The sequence below is a fragment of the Hippopotamus amphibius genome, chromosome 15, assembly GCF_030028045.1.
Source record: "Hippopotamus amphibius kiboko isolate mHipAmp2 chromosome 15, mHipAmp2.hap2, whole genome shotgun sequence".
Taxonomy (NCBI): Eukaryota; Metazoa; Chordata; class Mammalia; order Artiodactyla; family Hippopotamidae; genus Hippopotamus; species Hippopotamus amphibius.
This window is the reverse complement of record NC_080200.1, coordinates 30,266,954-30,282,847: the sequence shown is the minus strand read 5'-3', so window position 1 is coordinate 30,282,847 and position 15,894 is coordinate 30,266,954.

The window sequence follows — 15,894 nt, the reverse complement described above, 5'->3', positions numbered from 1 at the left end:
GGAGAACACAGAAAACACATCCTGTTTCACAGGGATGAACTAGTGTCATGATGCCAACCTCGGAACATGGGCACACGTTCATGCTCCTGGCCAGGCCCTGCAAGCATTAGGGGACCATCGCTTCTGTCCTTGTATGGGCCGCTCACTGCACCGAGTTCTTAGTCACCTCACGTAGCCCTCACCGCAAATCCACACCTTGAACATGGTCCTCCTTCCTCATCGCCACCGCCACCACGTTGCTCCTGGTCTCTTTAAACGCGCACGCGTCCCTGGTGGGTGGGGTAAGGAGCCAGCTCCCCCCACCCCACCCCACTCCGGTGCCTGCCTGCCTGCCTGCCTGCCTGCCTGCCTGCCTGCGTGCATGCGTGCGTGGAGTAGAAGCAGGGAATGTTCTGTCGTTCCCCCTTCCCAACCCGCGAATGAAGGAAACCTTCGTGTATCTTTCTATACTTTATGTGCTGTCGCCTACATGTGTTCCCCCATTTTTCTTTATCCACAAGAGCTCCCTGCAGTCCCCACTCTCTGTATGAACGGCATTCACACACATCCAAAGTGAATTTATTTCAGCTTCTATCGGGTGGCATATCCAGATAGATCCTTTAGGTCAGGAAGCACAGAAACACAGCCAAGTCGAGTGAGTGCTGAACCAGAGTCATTTAGGAATCCTATGAGGTGACCAGTGTGGAAGGAGCATGTGTTCCAAGGCACTTCTTTTGATGTCTTAGGTTTACCTAGCCAGCAATGCAGATCCCATGAAAGTGGCCAGAGATCTTTTCTCCATAGGCTCTCCTGTTACGGAATGCAAGTGTGTTCCCGCACCCACGGACGACACACAGTGAGGCCAAACAAGGGGACACGTCAGAGTTTGGGGCAGGGGAAGGTTTCTAGCATGGCCGAGCAAGGGGAGGGTGGGAATCTTTCTTTTCCAGAAAAGTTAGAACTTCTCTCAAGTTGCATGGGCCCAGAAAATGCTTTCTCCTCTTCGATCATCAGTCAAGGAAAGGTAGCACCTGGTTTTTCACGAGGAGATTTTCTTCCTAATTCCAGTTATCTTATAAAATAAAGAAGAAAAATTCTGTTAATGTTTCACATAAGCGTCCAGGACTATTTCACTTCCATGATTTGAAGAAATGTTATTTTCTCTCTGACTGACACTGTCCTTGAAGGACCAAGCTAAACTTCTAAGGAGCCAAATTCCAAATCATTTTGAGACTAGGAAATACAAAGTGTAGTGTCATAGATTGATTGATCGATCCATTGATTTCATCAGACAGCAGTCGTCACTTCTAAGATTATTCGAACACCACTAACTCTTGTGTAACAAAGTTGAGATGTCTGCGCTCGAGGACGCGCGCACGCGTGTGTGTGTGTGTGTGACTCATAAGGGGATGTTTTCCATAGCTGTGCACTATGGCACTGCAGGATCTCTGGTTGCTGAGTACTCAGAGGTGCAAGCCCCGATACAGAGCTTGGACTGTGAAGTTATGCATGGGTTCTCAATGGTGTGTGTGGGGTCGGCCCCCCTAATCCCCCATGTTGGTTGTTCAACGGTCAACTCTAATATATAGATCAGAGAGGATATCATCCATGTGCTTCATATGAATAACTTTCCCAAATAATCTTTATCTTTTTCAAAGGAAGACATCCTGTAATCCATTTCATAAGATGCTATTGGGAACCTACTCCCCCAGCATGTGAATTATCCCTACAGAGCGCAAGATCCCTGAGAAGGAGGAGCCCTGCACGCTGAGACACCAGGAAAGTAGGCTTTTAGATGATATTGTCTGCTTCTCATGGGATGACGGTGTCTACTGATCCTATTCAAGTGTGTAAAATGAGAGCCCCCTGGCAAGGATCAGCAGAAGGTCTTTTCTGCTGGGCCCTGGGCTCTTCCTTAAAGTGGGGAGGCCAAGAGCCTCAAGAAGGAAGAAAGGAAGGAAGGAAGGAAGGTGGGAGGGAGGGAGGGAGGGAGGGGAGGGTTTGCCCAGTGCCATCAGGCCCGTGTGTCACCCTAAAGAGAAGGGCAGCCATTGCCACTGCTGGAATCATGTCCCCATTTCCTGGGCAGGACATTCAAGAAGGCCTCCTCCTGTGTGTTTCGTGCATCACCTCGACGGTGCCCCCAGGAATAGTCACCGGAGGAAACTGTGCAGCTGAGCCAACCTGCCTGGGAACACGGCCTCCTTCCTTTAAGAAGTGGAAAACTCGCCCAGTGCTCTCTCTGTTGTTGTTTTTCCGGTCCTTATCCTTGTCCTTGTCGTCGGCGTCATCGTCGTTACTGTTGTTAACAAGTGAAAGATAGTGAGTCAGAAAGAGAAAAACAAATATTGTATATTCACACATATATGTGGACTGCAGAAAAATGGTACACATCAACTGGTGTGCAAGGCAGAAATAGAGACACAGATGTAGAGCACAAACATATGGACACCAAGTGGGGAAAGTGGGGAGGGTTGGGGGGGAATGAATTGGAAGATTGGGGTACCAAATTGTACACTCTAAATATATACAGTTTATTGTAAAACATAAAAAGAAAATAAGTTAAAAAAAGAAAAAGTGAATGATGCCTCCGTCTAGAGGAATACTTGGCAGTTATTATGTTCAGGACCATTTCTTTTTCGGCCATTGATGGAAAACTCCTTGGATCCTGTTAGCATTTATGGATTCAAGGAGTGCAGTTCTTCATAGGTTCTGTCACGTCGTTAGGAGGGGAATCCTCATCAAGTTGCTTCAACGAGGACTACGTGTCCTTCAGATGCGGAGATGGAAACGAATGGTGCACTGCGGGGCGGTGGGGGGGCGGGGGCACGATGATAGGCACCCAGGACTCCTTCCCCCAGGCCTCCTTTTGTTCCCTCACTGCTTCCTGGAGAAGGGACACCACACCCCACCCCCACACACACACCCTCTAGGTGTGCTATTTGCTGTCCATAATTTCACGTGCCCTTTGGGCATGGCTGATAGAGACGGACATGAAGCAGCAGGACGGCAAGCTGGCACCTGGGCCTAGGGAAGTTTCACAAGTGAAATATCAGAACTGGAGCTGGGACAGACATGCCTCCCCTTCCCGGGGCCGGGGATGGGGGGGTGGGGTGCAGAAGCTGGGCTGGGGGAGCTGGAGACGAGGGGCACAGAGAGAGGCGGGGAAGGGAGGCCCCTCGTGGGCCTGGGAGAGACGGGGATCGGGGGCGGGGCGGTGGGGGGCAGGTGGCCACTGCTGACCAGCCTCGGTTCGGGTTCCCTGTCCCCCATCCTGCTGAGAACTTGCCTTTGCTTCCTGCCCTCAGGTGTGCGAGAGGAGCATGTTTCTTTTCAATAAAGACCAATACATTATGTCACACTGTGTTTGGTTTTGCTTGTTCATGTTCCAGACGAGGCCAAAGAACTCTCCCAGGGGAGGTGTGGGTACAAAGGATCTGACAGGATGGGAAGGTGCGGGTCCGTGCATGGGCCAAGAAATCCAGAAAATCTGTCGTAGCTGAGACTCAGGCCTTTTTCAGAAATAGGCCAAGAGAGTTCAGCTTTGACCATTCCCTGCCAAGTAGTCATCACAGGTGCTTCCTGGAAGGGATTGAGTTGCAGAAACCAGCGTGGCCCGCAGCCCTCAGGTCTCAGCCCGGCAGGCAGGCAGGCAGGCAGGCAGCGGCTACTGTCTGTTGGTCCCGCCCCACCCCGCCCCCGCCCCCGCCCCCGCCTGCTTCTCCACCGCTCGCTCCTTCCCAAGTCGCCAGGGGCCGATTATAAACCAGTGGAGGGGGGGGAGCGTGTGGGGGGCGGTGTCAGTGAAGAAGATTTGTAGATGTTAGGGTGGAAGCAACTTTAGCAGTTTGAAATGGCTGTGATGATGGGTGTTTTGTTCGACTTTCAGAGTGGCTCTCACAGAAACAGGCACCAGGATGGTTTCCATAGGAGCTGTGGTGGCCATGTCTCTAAAGTTTTCACCAAGTCCTCCAGCTTCGGTCTGTAGGGCTTCAGGCAAAGGGCCGTTTTCGTTGTCAGTGATGCCAAGTCAAAAGGGTGGGCTGGGCGAAAGTGGGAAACATTCATGGAGAGAGTTGTAGCCCGATATTGGGGGCAACTTGAAAGACTTCAGGATCCAGTCCGGTTTTCAGGTGAAAAGCAGCACCCTAAGGAAAATGAATAGCACCAGAATCTCATATCCACAAGTGTGTATTCCCGTTTTATGGAAACGTAACGTGGGCCTCTAAGGAATGCATGCAAGTGACTCTCTTGCCAAAGAAATAAGGAGCCTCACGGAGAGTTTCTGAATTCTGGACGGAGCAGGTAGGGAGAAAAAGAGAAGTGATTCCATTTTGCTGACAAGGGTACAAGTCACCAAATGGATGTCCAACTTTTAAAATAAATTGGGTTTTGTTTGTTTTCATTTTCCCTTGTAGCTGGCAAAGAAAAGATTTCACAATCCGTCCTGTTCTCTCTCTCTCTCTCTCTCACTCAGGTTAGGAGATTCTTTTCTGTTTGAAATAATTGAAGCATTTATAATGTCGTGCAGTTTCAGGTGTACAGCACAGTGATTTAGATAGAAAGATAGGTAGATAGATAGATGATAGATAGATAGATAGATAGATAGATAGATAGATATAGATAGATTCTGTTTCAGATTTTTTTTCTCTTATAGGTTATTACAAAGTATTGAGTATAGTTTCCTGTGCCAAGTCGTAAGAGCTTGTTGATTATCCACTTTATGTATAGGAATGTGTATATGTTCATCCCAAGCTCCTAAGGTATCCGCACCCTGCCCCCCACCCCGGCTTCCCCAATCAGTCCTATTGTAGACAAGTAGTCATACACACACTATCATCCTAGCCCTCAGTTCATTCAGCCCCACATAGGTCACTCTTTCTTCTCGGAGTCCAGTTTTCCCATCGGCCGTGTCAATCTTGCCTGATGATTGAGTGTGACTGGAAAAGTGATGGTCCCAAGAAGTTTGCAAGAGCTTTTGTGAAGGCTCATAGGACTTGCCCAGCGAAGTGGGTGCCTTGGTCACTGCAGGCTGTGGAAGGTATACCCAAAGTGGCAAACACAATTTTTTTTTAACCGTCTCTATGCCATGGTGAGGACAGAAGGCTTGCAGCAAGGGGAGGCTTCAACCCACATGGAAACCATACTCACCGTCACAGGAACGTTTGGAGGACCCATACTACGTGGCAGTGGAGTGAAGTCCAGTGGCCGGGGTTCAGGGGTTCCTGAGAGAGGAGGTCTGACGCCTCTGGGGACAAAGAGAATTGTTCTCTCCCAGGGTTACAAGCATGACAGGTCAGCCATTGCAGGTAACCTGTAGAAATCTTCCCACCAGCATCTATTTACAATTGGAGCCATTCTAAATGCACCAAGGTGGGTGGCGGAATGTGGAGGGAGGCGGGGAGAAGGGGGGGAGGTTCCCCGGGAAGCCTGAGACATGGAGACCCAGTGGCCGGCCGGGCTGCTGCCCCTCTCTGGGGTCTGCTGTCCCTCTCTGGGGTCTGCTGTAGCCCTGACCCTCTGTTGAATGGACAGAATGGGCGTGTCATGCCCCACTCATCACCTCCACTTCAGGCCCACAGAGGCGCTTCCGTGAGCTGCCTACACCCCCCTCCAGTCGGCTGGAGGGGAGGGAGTCTGCGGTATGGGTAAGCAAACGGCCCACGGGAGCGTTCGCGGCCAGGGCCGGGGCACGACCTCGGTAGGCTTGCTGCCCTCGGGCTCGCCCCTCGGGCCCTCGAGGGGGAGCACGCCCAAGATGCGTGACACAGCCCCCTCTCTCACAGGCCCCGGCCCCCACGATCGCTCCCACACCCGCGCGCAGCCCCCCACGTAGCGGGGGCCACACGGGGCGTGCGCTCGGCCAAGCTCAGCACCCCGTGGCACGCCGCAGAGGACCAGCACAACGAGGCGGCCCCTGACCCCACCGCCGGGGGGGGAACAGGCGGGCGCACCTCCCTTACCGTCTCGAACCCCCCCAAGAGAGAGCCGCTCACGGCACATGCCACGGTGGCAGAGACCCGAGGGACACGCTGGGAAAGGGGAACAACACCACCGCTCGGCCTCGGGCACCTGAGGGACGACCTGGAGCGCTCCAGGAGCACCACGGAGGGCCAGGCGAGGCACGCTCGCACACCGACGGGGGCGCGCAGCGTGGCGGCGGGGCGGTCCTCCCCGCCGCGGGGAGGGCCGCTCGCGAGGCGTACGCCAAGGAGGCAAAGCGAGAGCGTCTGCTGCGTCCGAGGACCCCGGTCCCCGCGCCCACGCTGGGAGGCGGGGGCGGGAGACCACGGGTTCAGGGCCGGAGGCTGCACCCCTGCCTTCCGCACACCCCGGCAGGTGGGGCGGAAGAGAGGCGAGGAGCCCGCGGACAGAACGAGAAGAGCGGTCCCGTCCCCCAGGAACGTCCGTCCCTCTTCTGGCATGGCTTAGGCCCAGCCCGGCGGAGCGTGGCACCACCACATCAATCGGTTGACCCACCCAGCCTAAAGCCACAGCGGGAGAGGCCCGCAGGGGAGGCACGGCGAGGACCCGTCACACTGAGGCCCGCTTCCGCCTCGCCAGCGCCCCTTCCTCTCGGGCAAGAGCAGCCAACCACCCCAGGACGAGAACGCCTGACACGGGGCACAGAGCCTGTGGGGTGGGGTCGTGCCGGCCACTCACCACCGGGTGCCTGCAGCGGGGGCAGCGCACAGGGTCGAGCACCCAACGCCACCTGGCCCCGCCGCCCTCGGGCTCAGCCAGCGGCCGGAGGCGGCACCGCGGGTCAGAGCAGCCGGACGCGCACGCAAGAGCCGGCACGCAGGCCCAAGCGGGCAGCTCAAGTGGCAAGGACCGAGCCGGGTATCAGACAGCCACCCCCAGCCCGGAGTCCTGCCCGCGTCCGGAGCCCCAGCGTCTATCGGCGACAGACGCAGAAGAACACCGTGTCAGCACCTATCTGGTGGCAAAAAGGCCCCATTTCCGGCGAAAAAAATCATCGCGCCCGACAGCGGGGCCCACCCACGAGGTTCACGGGGGCCCCCGGAACCTCAGTCCGGCCACCTGCCCCCAACACTTCCCCATCCACACTTGCCCCGGAGCGCCCGAGGCCACCTGGTCGACCCGGGGATGGAGGGGTGGCAGAGTGGGCCGGGGACACGGGGGAGAGGGAGCGGGCTGGGGACGCCCTCCCCGGTCCCCCCACGCGGGCAGGGACCGGTCCATCCGAGTCTCCGGGCCAGGACTTGGTTCCAAGAAAGAAACTCAGCACCCCTCCAAGCCGCCTCCGATGAGCGGGCCCCATGAGGGACCACGCCCGGGCCCGGGAGCCCCTCCCCGGGCCACCCAGTAGGGCTCGCGCCAGTCCCCACCTCCCGGCCCGGACTCGGGGTGGAGGGCGGAGGGGGGAGACAAAGTCGCGTCCGACGACCGGGACCCACGCGGGCACGCTGACAGGCCGGGTGCACCCTCGCCGGCCACCTGCGCGAGCAGGGGCCGGTCCGTCCACGTCTCCGGACCCATCGGGACTTGAACCCATTTCTCCAGGGAGACGCCCGGAGCCCACGGGGCAACGCACCCAGGCCCGGGCCAGCCTCTCCGGGTCACTGCTGGCGGCCCAGGCCGGTCCTCACCTCTGGAGTCCGGCTCGGAAAACCATCGGTCCGAAAGAATCTGACGACTGGGACGCACGCGCGTCCACCACCGAGCCCGTGGCTGCCTCCACCGGCCTCAACGCTCGGCCCGAGCCGTTCCCCACCTCCGGAGCGGGACGCGGGGGCACCGGGAAGGGAGGTGGGGGGGGTCGGGGAACGAAAGCTCCCAAGGGCGGCCCAGGAGAAGGCCGGGCCACCAAGTCCCAGGCGCTCCGGGCACGGCAGACCCTCTCCTCTCCCACCGCGGCGGCACGACCCGACATGGGTTCCCGCAGCCGGAGGGGCACGGGCGCATGCTGGTCGACCCGGCCAGGTGGCCCCTCCGCCCCGGCTCGGGAGCGCGGCGGCAGTCACAGCCCCATAGATCTGCAGGCCCAATCTCAGGCGACAGCAGGAGGTGCCTACACCTCGGCGCCACCGGGGCTGCCAGCACCAGCGTGGCTCGCCTCCCGGAACTCTGCTTCGGGCCTGGCGGCTGAGTCACAGCCCTCGACAAGGTCGCAGGAGCTCCGGAGGGAAGGGACAATATAAAAGCGGCCGCCAGGAGGCGCCCGACAACCGGCTCGAACGTCCCCGGGCCGGATCCCGGTCGCCGGCCGGCCACCGAGGACGCCGGAGCGCCGGGCCGCCCAAACGCCCGAACTCCTCCCGGAGCGGGGCGGGCGTCCCGCGCGGACCCAAGGGGTCCGCCTCGGAGCTAGCTCCCTGCCCGACACGACACGACACGACACGGCGCGTCCTGATCCCCGGCAGCACACGGGGGCGGGGGTAGCTGGCAAGATGCCGCCGGGAGGCTGCCTGGAAGGGGACGCGATTCCAGGCCATGGGGGGGGGCGCGGGGAATTCCACGGAGACGCCCACAGTGCCACAAGCGAGATCCCCAGCTCCCCGGAGGGTGAGAGGGAGGGAGGGAGGGAGGGAAGGCGGGGACCAGCGAAACGAAACCAGGCAAGCGCTCCGAGAACGACGCAGGAATTCATCCCTTCTGGCACGGAGAAGGGCTTTGGAAAGCTGACACGCAGAGCCCGGAAGCTAGAAACGAAAGTAAACATACACTCTGGCCCCACACAAATGGAAACAAACATCTATTTCCGCACAGACCGCGACAAAGTCCAAAGAGAACACATGGGTGTGTGGGTGGGGAACACGCCCTTGAGGTCAGAACGTGGATTTCAAAACGGACTGACCACAGTCACCGGCGGGCGGGGGCAGGGGCGGGGGCGGGGGGGCGGGGAGCAGCGTGTCAACAGCCATCCACTAAAGAAACCGCGTTCCAGGACATCTACACAATGCAACGTGGTGAGTGTGCGTGCGTGCGTGCGTGCGCGCGCGCACACGCGCGTGCGTGTGAGAGAGAGATTTACAGCAAAGGTTCACAGTGACCTATCGTCCCACCAAAATCAAACCAAGCCAAACTACCAAAAAGTCAAAGTCAAGCTCTGGGACTGCTGTGGCCCTTCAAGGAGTACGTAAAGGCACACACATATGTACGTGTATGCACACGTGTACACGTACAGACACACACACGTGTACACGTACACACACACACGCATCTGAAAACCTCAAGCATGTCCCATAAGAGGTTCCTGTCCAAAACAGAGCAAGGCCTCATGCAACGCAGCCCCCCAGAACAAGCAACCCGATGGGGAAAGCGGGCAGGAGGCCTGAACAGAGCAGACCAAGACCAGGCATTTTCATCCACAAGGAAACAAAGCCAGAAAAAACCAACAGAAAACAATGCCCACAAAGGAAACAAAGCAACAAGGACGACGACCCCCACCACTCCAACAGCAACCGCAACACAGTTTTCCACTGTCAACAAAGCAACCAACAGTACCTTTCTTGGGGGGTGGGGGCGGGGACAAAACCAAAAGCCAAAGGAAACCTTTCCCTGAAATACAAGAAACAACTGGGGCTGCCTAGCTGGCGCACTGCTTAAGAATCTGCCCGCCACTGCAGGGGACACGGGTTCGATCCCTGCTCCAGGAAGGTCCCACATGCCGCAGAGCAACGAAGCCCGTGAGCCACAACGACTGAGCCCATGTGCCGCAACTCCTGAAGCCCCCGTGCCTGGAGCCCGTGCTCCGCACCAAGAGAAGCCACTGGCAATGAGGAGCCTGCGCACCACAACGAAGGGGAGCCCCCACTCACCACAACGGAAAGAAAGCCCACGCACAGCAAAAAAAGACCCAACGCAGCCCATCAAATACAGAACAATTTTTTTTTTTAAATGGAGGGTATGATAAAAAGCGCTGGCATTTCTCTGCACAAGCATACACGGCCAGGCCCAGGATCTGGAATCACGACAGCAAGTTCCAAACGGCAGAGGAAAGTGGCTCCTGACGGGACACCTATTTTTCACGCTGAGAGAGACCACCACCATGTCATGCTGGAGGACTCAGAGATATCACCTGGTGCCTGACAGAATGGCTCCCCGACAACAGATGACACTACGGAAAACAGCACAGAAGTCCCTGAAAGCACTGCACCAACAACTACCACGTGACCCAGCAACTCCACTACGTGCCCACCGAGGGGGTGAGGGTGACACATACACACACGTGTATGTGTATCCACACCTATCCCTATGTAGCCATAGTTAGGGACATACCGATAGCACTCTCTGTGTGCATACGTCTCTACCTAGTCACACACAGGCGCACGCACGTTTATGACTCAACCCTACCAGGGAATGAGGTCTTGCCATCCGCGGAAACATGGAGAGACCCAGAGGGCATTGCACTACACAAGATACCTCAGGTCGCGAGACTATCATGTCTGTGAAGAACGTGCACAGCAATACACACACATGAACACAAAGAAGGAACCGCAAACAGGTTCATCGACACCTAAAAGGAACAAATGGGGGGTGGCCAGAGGAGGGAGGGAGGGGGGAAGAGGGAGACGAGTGCAATAGGTGAGGGAGAGGAAGCGGTGCCCACTTCTAGTTATGAAATAAACAACGCACTCGCAGGATGTCATGTACAGCAGGCGGAATAGAGTCCATCCTACTGTCATGACATCGAATGGTGACAGACAGTAACGAGACTTATCACGGAGATCCCTGGGTCATGTGTAAACATAGCCACTCGCTAGGGTATACACCTGAAAACCAATATACTCTTGTCAGTCTGTTAGACTTCAATTTTAAAAGGGCGGGGGGAGGAGGGAGGGAGGGGGGAGGGGGGCAGAGAAAGGAGGAAGAGGAAGAGGAGGGTGGTGGGGGAGGAGGAGGGGGAGGAGGAGGAGGAGGAGGAGGAGGAGGAGGAGGAAAAAGATGGCTTGCCTTGAAGAAATCAACAAAAGGAAAGAGCGAGAGAGACAGAGACAGAGGCAGAGAGAGACGCGAGATCAAGACTGGACACTCAGGTGACTGCAAGAGTTAAGGGAGATTAAGACAAGAAACAAACTCCCAACAGTAGTTTGGTAAGTCCAAAATCAAGATTTGGATATCATGCTGGCATCAAGCACCAACCCTTCTAAATGGACACAAAGACACACAGGCCTCCCTCACTTGGGGCCGGGGGGGGGGGGGGTCGTCAGGACCAGGAAATGACCATGCAAGCGGAAGCTGGAAAAGGCAACCTTGTTCATCCACGGCGGAAACATACCATGGTCCCACAGCATTCAAAACATTGTATCAAAACATGTACAAACGGCTCTTCCTCACTCCCAATGAAAACTGCAGAGAACGTCCAAAACAGCCAACCTATGATTTGCTTAGTAGATTGTCATGGAGAGCCTCGACCAGAAAGCATCGCTTTCGGTTTGTAACATCATAGGAACAGCAGTCTCAACAGCGCTTGCCTTCTTGGCACAGTATCATTTCTACGCCTGGATACACAGTCCTACTTTGGGGTGGGGGGGGTGGGGGTGAGGGAGCCCTGCCAGCAGTTCCTATTTTTCAAAGCAGACCTCTTCCCCCTCCCCCCAACCACCACCACCATTTTTCTTATTTTTTTTCTCTTTCCTCTGGTCTCAGGTTCTGCCCAATCCAGTCCACTGGCCTCCATCCCAGGCCACTGTGGGCTGTGTGTACAGATTTGCAAGATGAAGACAGTTCTCCCCAGAGAACCGGGCAGCCGCCCGGCTGAGATCTAAAAACCGATCTGCTCATGCAGTTCCACTTTTTCTTTTTCTCTTTTAAATGGGCTTCTTTCTGTCAAGGAGAAGATTTCCAAATCAAAAGGAGACTGAAAGATTTCTAGGTTCCACAGCTTCAGGATTCCATGGATCGGGGGTGTCAAAAAGTCTGTGCAGGGCCTTCAGTAAAGGCCGTCTTTCTCAGCGCACACAAGTCAACCCGAGACCAAGGCAACCTGAGGGCAAAACCCCTCGCTTGATTTCATTTCTCCCATTAGGCCCCGAACATCAGAGTGCGTGTGACAGAGAGAGAGAGAGAGAGAGAGAGAGAGAGAGAGAGAGAAACCCCACAAAAGAGAAACAAACGAAAACCCCAGCAAAGGTTCCATACATTGTTCGCCAGGATTGGAAGTGATGAGGTCGTTGCGGGGGAGGGGGAGAATATGCGGAGGGCACTTGGAAACCTCGCGGTTGCAGCCAGCAGGTGCTGACAGATACGTTTTTGAAAGCGGCTGGCGGCGCCCTTGAGCTTCCTACGGTTCTGACCATACCCGTTCTCAGGGAGGTGGCTGTGGAGCCCAGGATAGGCCACGCCAAAATGCACCTCCGTGGCACAGTGATCATTTGGCGTGACGGTGACCTCAAGCAGGCGGCCAACACAAGAGGGACCCTCGGGCTCTCCTTTGTGTCTCCCTGAAAGCGAGACATCCATCTCTCTCTCGGGTGAAAGGCGCACTCCCTGCATCTGCACCTGGAGTTAGGAGGACGCTCCGATCCCCAAAGTAGGGAATTCATTGGGGCCGAGAAGCCTAGGGAGACAAACACTGTGACTTCTTTCAGGGACCCCCCCCAAGCCCAAACTCTGTTTAGATTCTTCCTTCCCTCAGGGCACACCCGAAAGCTAAGTCTCTCGGTCTGATCCCTGTCTCACACATGTACTGTCCCTTGGTCTACACAGTCGAAAAGCTGCCCGCCTCAGCCACTTCTCAGGGCTAGAAGGTAAAACAACAACAACAACAACAACAACAACAACAACAACAACAACAAACGAACACGTGTTCCCGCTCCCGCTTCCTCTATCCGCCTGCCTTGAGTCCATGTTAGGATGAGTCCAGCCACGAGGACTCAAGAGGGGCAGAGGGGGAGATTTCCCCCTCCCCCAAACAGGAAGGCGTCTGGAACTCTCTTCCCAGTGGCCACCCGGCTCAACTCTGGGTGCCTGAACCCTAGTTTGCCTCCTTTCGATTTTTAAATGCTCTTCCCTGGGTTAGAATCACAAGGAGAGATGCTCACGCGTGTATGTCTTCCAAGTTTTACGTGACATGGGGCAGCCCTCCTAAGAAAGCAAAGAAAGACTCAGAGAAGTGGCAACACCTACAATCTCTTCAGTTCTGCTGAGGAGAGGGAGGAAATCTGGGAAAGTAACTATACTATGGCCCGGGCTGGCGGGCGCCGGGGGTGGGGGTGGGGGGGGCGGGGGAGAGTTAAGGGAGCTAAAGGAGGATGAGATTTCTTAGAAACTCATTCTTAGGCACAGACACATTGGAGGGATGCGGGACCCCACCTCTTCTTTTCCCTTGTGTTGGGAAGATCATTTGGCTCCTGCCAGCTGGGGTTTCATTCCCCCACAAATCATCAGGCGAGTGCTCTGGAGAAAAGAGCGAGAGCACAGGTCAGGCGAACATGGAGAAGATGGCTGCCGGATGCCCGGGGCCACACGGATGTCTTCGGGGGCACAGGCACGTCCACGATCTGTGGACCATGTCTACGGCAGATTGGGTGTGTAGGTCATTTTGAACAGGCTCCCATCCACCTGCCCTCATTGGGGTCCTGTCTCCAGCTCCCCTGAGTGGTGCCGTCACGGCTAGGCGAAGACAGGGCTCCTCCAGGGGCGGGCCCGTGCCAGAGAAAGGGAGACGGCAGTGAAGTCATCGAGCTTCGGGTACTTCTACCAGAGTGACTCTCCTTCATCAAGTCCCCAGCAGGTGGAGGGACACGTCTTTCTGACACAGTGGGGCCAGGGGAGGCTTAGAAAAAGGCTTCTTTCAACCGCACCATCAAGTATGAGCTCTCCGTTTCCTTGACGGAAGAGTCCCCCACTTTCCCAAGTGGTAGAGCTAGGAACAGGCCCTTCGGGTCCCATCTTACACGTGAGAATGACATGCTGACTTTACTCCTCTTCAAGGCGGAGTTTGTAAAAGGTCAGCCCTGGAGGAAGGACCCAGCTTGTCAGTCCTCTCATGCTATCATCCAAGCCAAGGAGAGCCGTGCCAGAGCTCCACGGAAGGAATACGGCGATCGGCTGCCTTTGGAGAAGATGGCTCTGTGAGCAGCAGCATGGAAACCAACCGAGAAGCAGGGGCCACTCTAGAGGCCAGCAGGGTCCTTAGGGGCCCAGCCAGGCCAGGCCAGGCCAGGATGGAGAGAGGGGATGGAGCCGGACCTTTGAGGCCCTAGCCTCCACAGCACCTGGGATTCTGCTGGGATTCTTGAGAAACTCGCTCCACATTCTAGAAGGGCCTGCGTGTAACAAAGATACGAAGCCATACTTTCCTTAAAGAGCACCTGCCCTCAGGAAGTGGCACTCAGCACGCTCGCTGGTGATGGGCCAGACACACCCATAGACACTCAGGTTCCAGGGAAAAGCTTTGCTCAGCTCTTTCTCCCCTTCCGTCCTCAAAACACAAAGCCATCGCTTCCGGATACCAGGGAAGCTCTCAGGTAGGTTGTGCTGGGGCGGGCGCCAACTAGAACTGTGAAGAGGGGAGATCGGAGCCGCAGAAGCTCTGGGGCCCCGAGGAAAGACGCCGCCGATCCACCTCTCGCACCTTCCTCTCAGCGGGAGGGCCAGGGACTCTCCCTCCGCACAGGATCCTGGCCACACACGAGGGAGGGCCCACACCCACTTTCCTGCTCCTCTTTGCTTGGGGTGGGTTCAGAGACACTGGACTCGGCTCATCCCTCTCCACAGCGGCTCGTCCCTCTCCACAGCCGTGCACGGCAGGCAGCAGAGCAGAAGAACAAGAGCCGGCATCGTCCACCGTTCCCAGAGCTGCTCCATTCCCATCCACGCGCATCCGGATGGGGCGCATAGACAGGGCGCTCGTCCTGAGGTCACCGTGTCGCTCCAGGTGCGGATTCCCGAGATGGTGACATCTCGGTCGAGGAGACCGTCCCCTGTGAGACCACAGGCTTGGCAGTATTGGCGAGAGCATGCTTCGTGGGCCATCTGCAATTCCATGTCACCGGAAACATACCGTGTCAAACTTGTGCTCGGCCTCCAAGTCAAAGGGCTGCCTGAGGACTTTGACCGACAATTCCAGTTGCTCCTGGCCTAAGAGACACAACTTCTCCCAAGGAAACAAACCGTAACACAATGGAAAGTCTGACCTACCTCAAGACGCGTGTTTGACGTGGCACGGCCATGTCCGGAGGCTCATGTGACTTCCATGCGGGGCAGCCTGGGAACCGCCTTTCTGAGTCTCCCCCTCCCCGTGCGACCCCAGGGTAGGGCTGGTGCAAAGAGAACGCTGGATGGGATGTAGGCATTGGAAGTGAAGCCACAGCCAAGGCTCTCTGCAGGCTGTCGCCATCCCACATGGTGACAGGTGGGCACAGAGGTGCAGGGTGGAAGGCTGTCCATCCCCACACACACACACACACACACACACCCGCCGCACTGCGTCTGGCTAGTGTTCCCAGCTGGTGCCCCCTGGACGACAGTGACCCAGGCCACTCCTGGCTGCCTGGCCGCAGATCCACCGAGGGACAGCTGTGCCTTCCCCCGAGTCTCTCCATGTCTCCCCTGTGGCCCCGCACATCGGTGGCTACCTTTCCCTGCGGGCGCTGACAGCTCCATCGGCACTGCCACCTCCGCCACTGCCACCGGGCACTCAGAGGACTGAGAGCCACAGCCTTCCCTCCCCTCCCCTCCCCTCCTCCGCAGCCCAGCCCAGCCCTGCCCTGCCCAGCTGCTCCCAGGCCTCTGGAAGGTCCAGTTCCTAGAACGAGGTCTTCATTCCTGTGACTCCCACGGTGTCTCTGTTTCCATGACACAGACCGGCTATGTTGTCCCGACAGTAGGACACACACAGAAACCCTGTGTGAAAATCATGAGGCTGACAGCATCATTAGTCATCTGAGACAGAAAATCAATAAAGATATCGTATTAAATACACATAATTATAGGTAGGGGTGT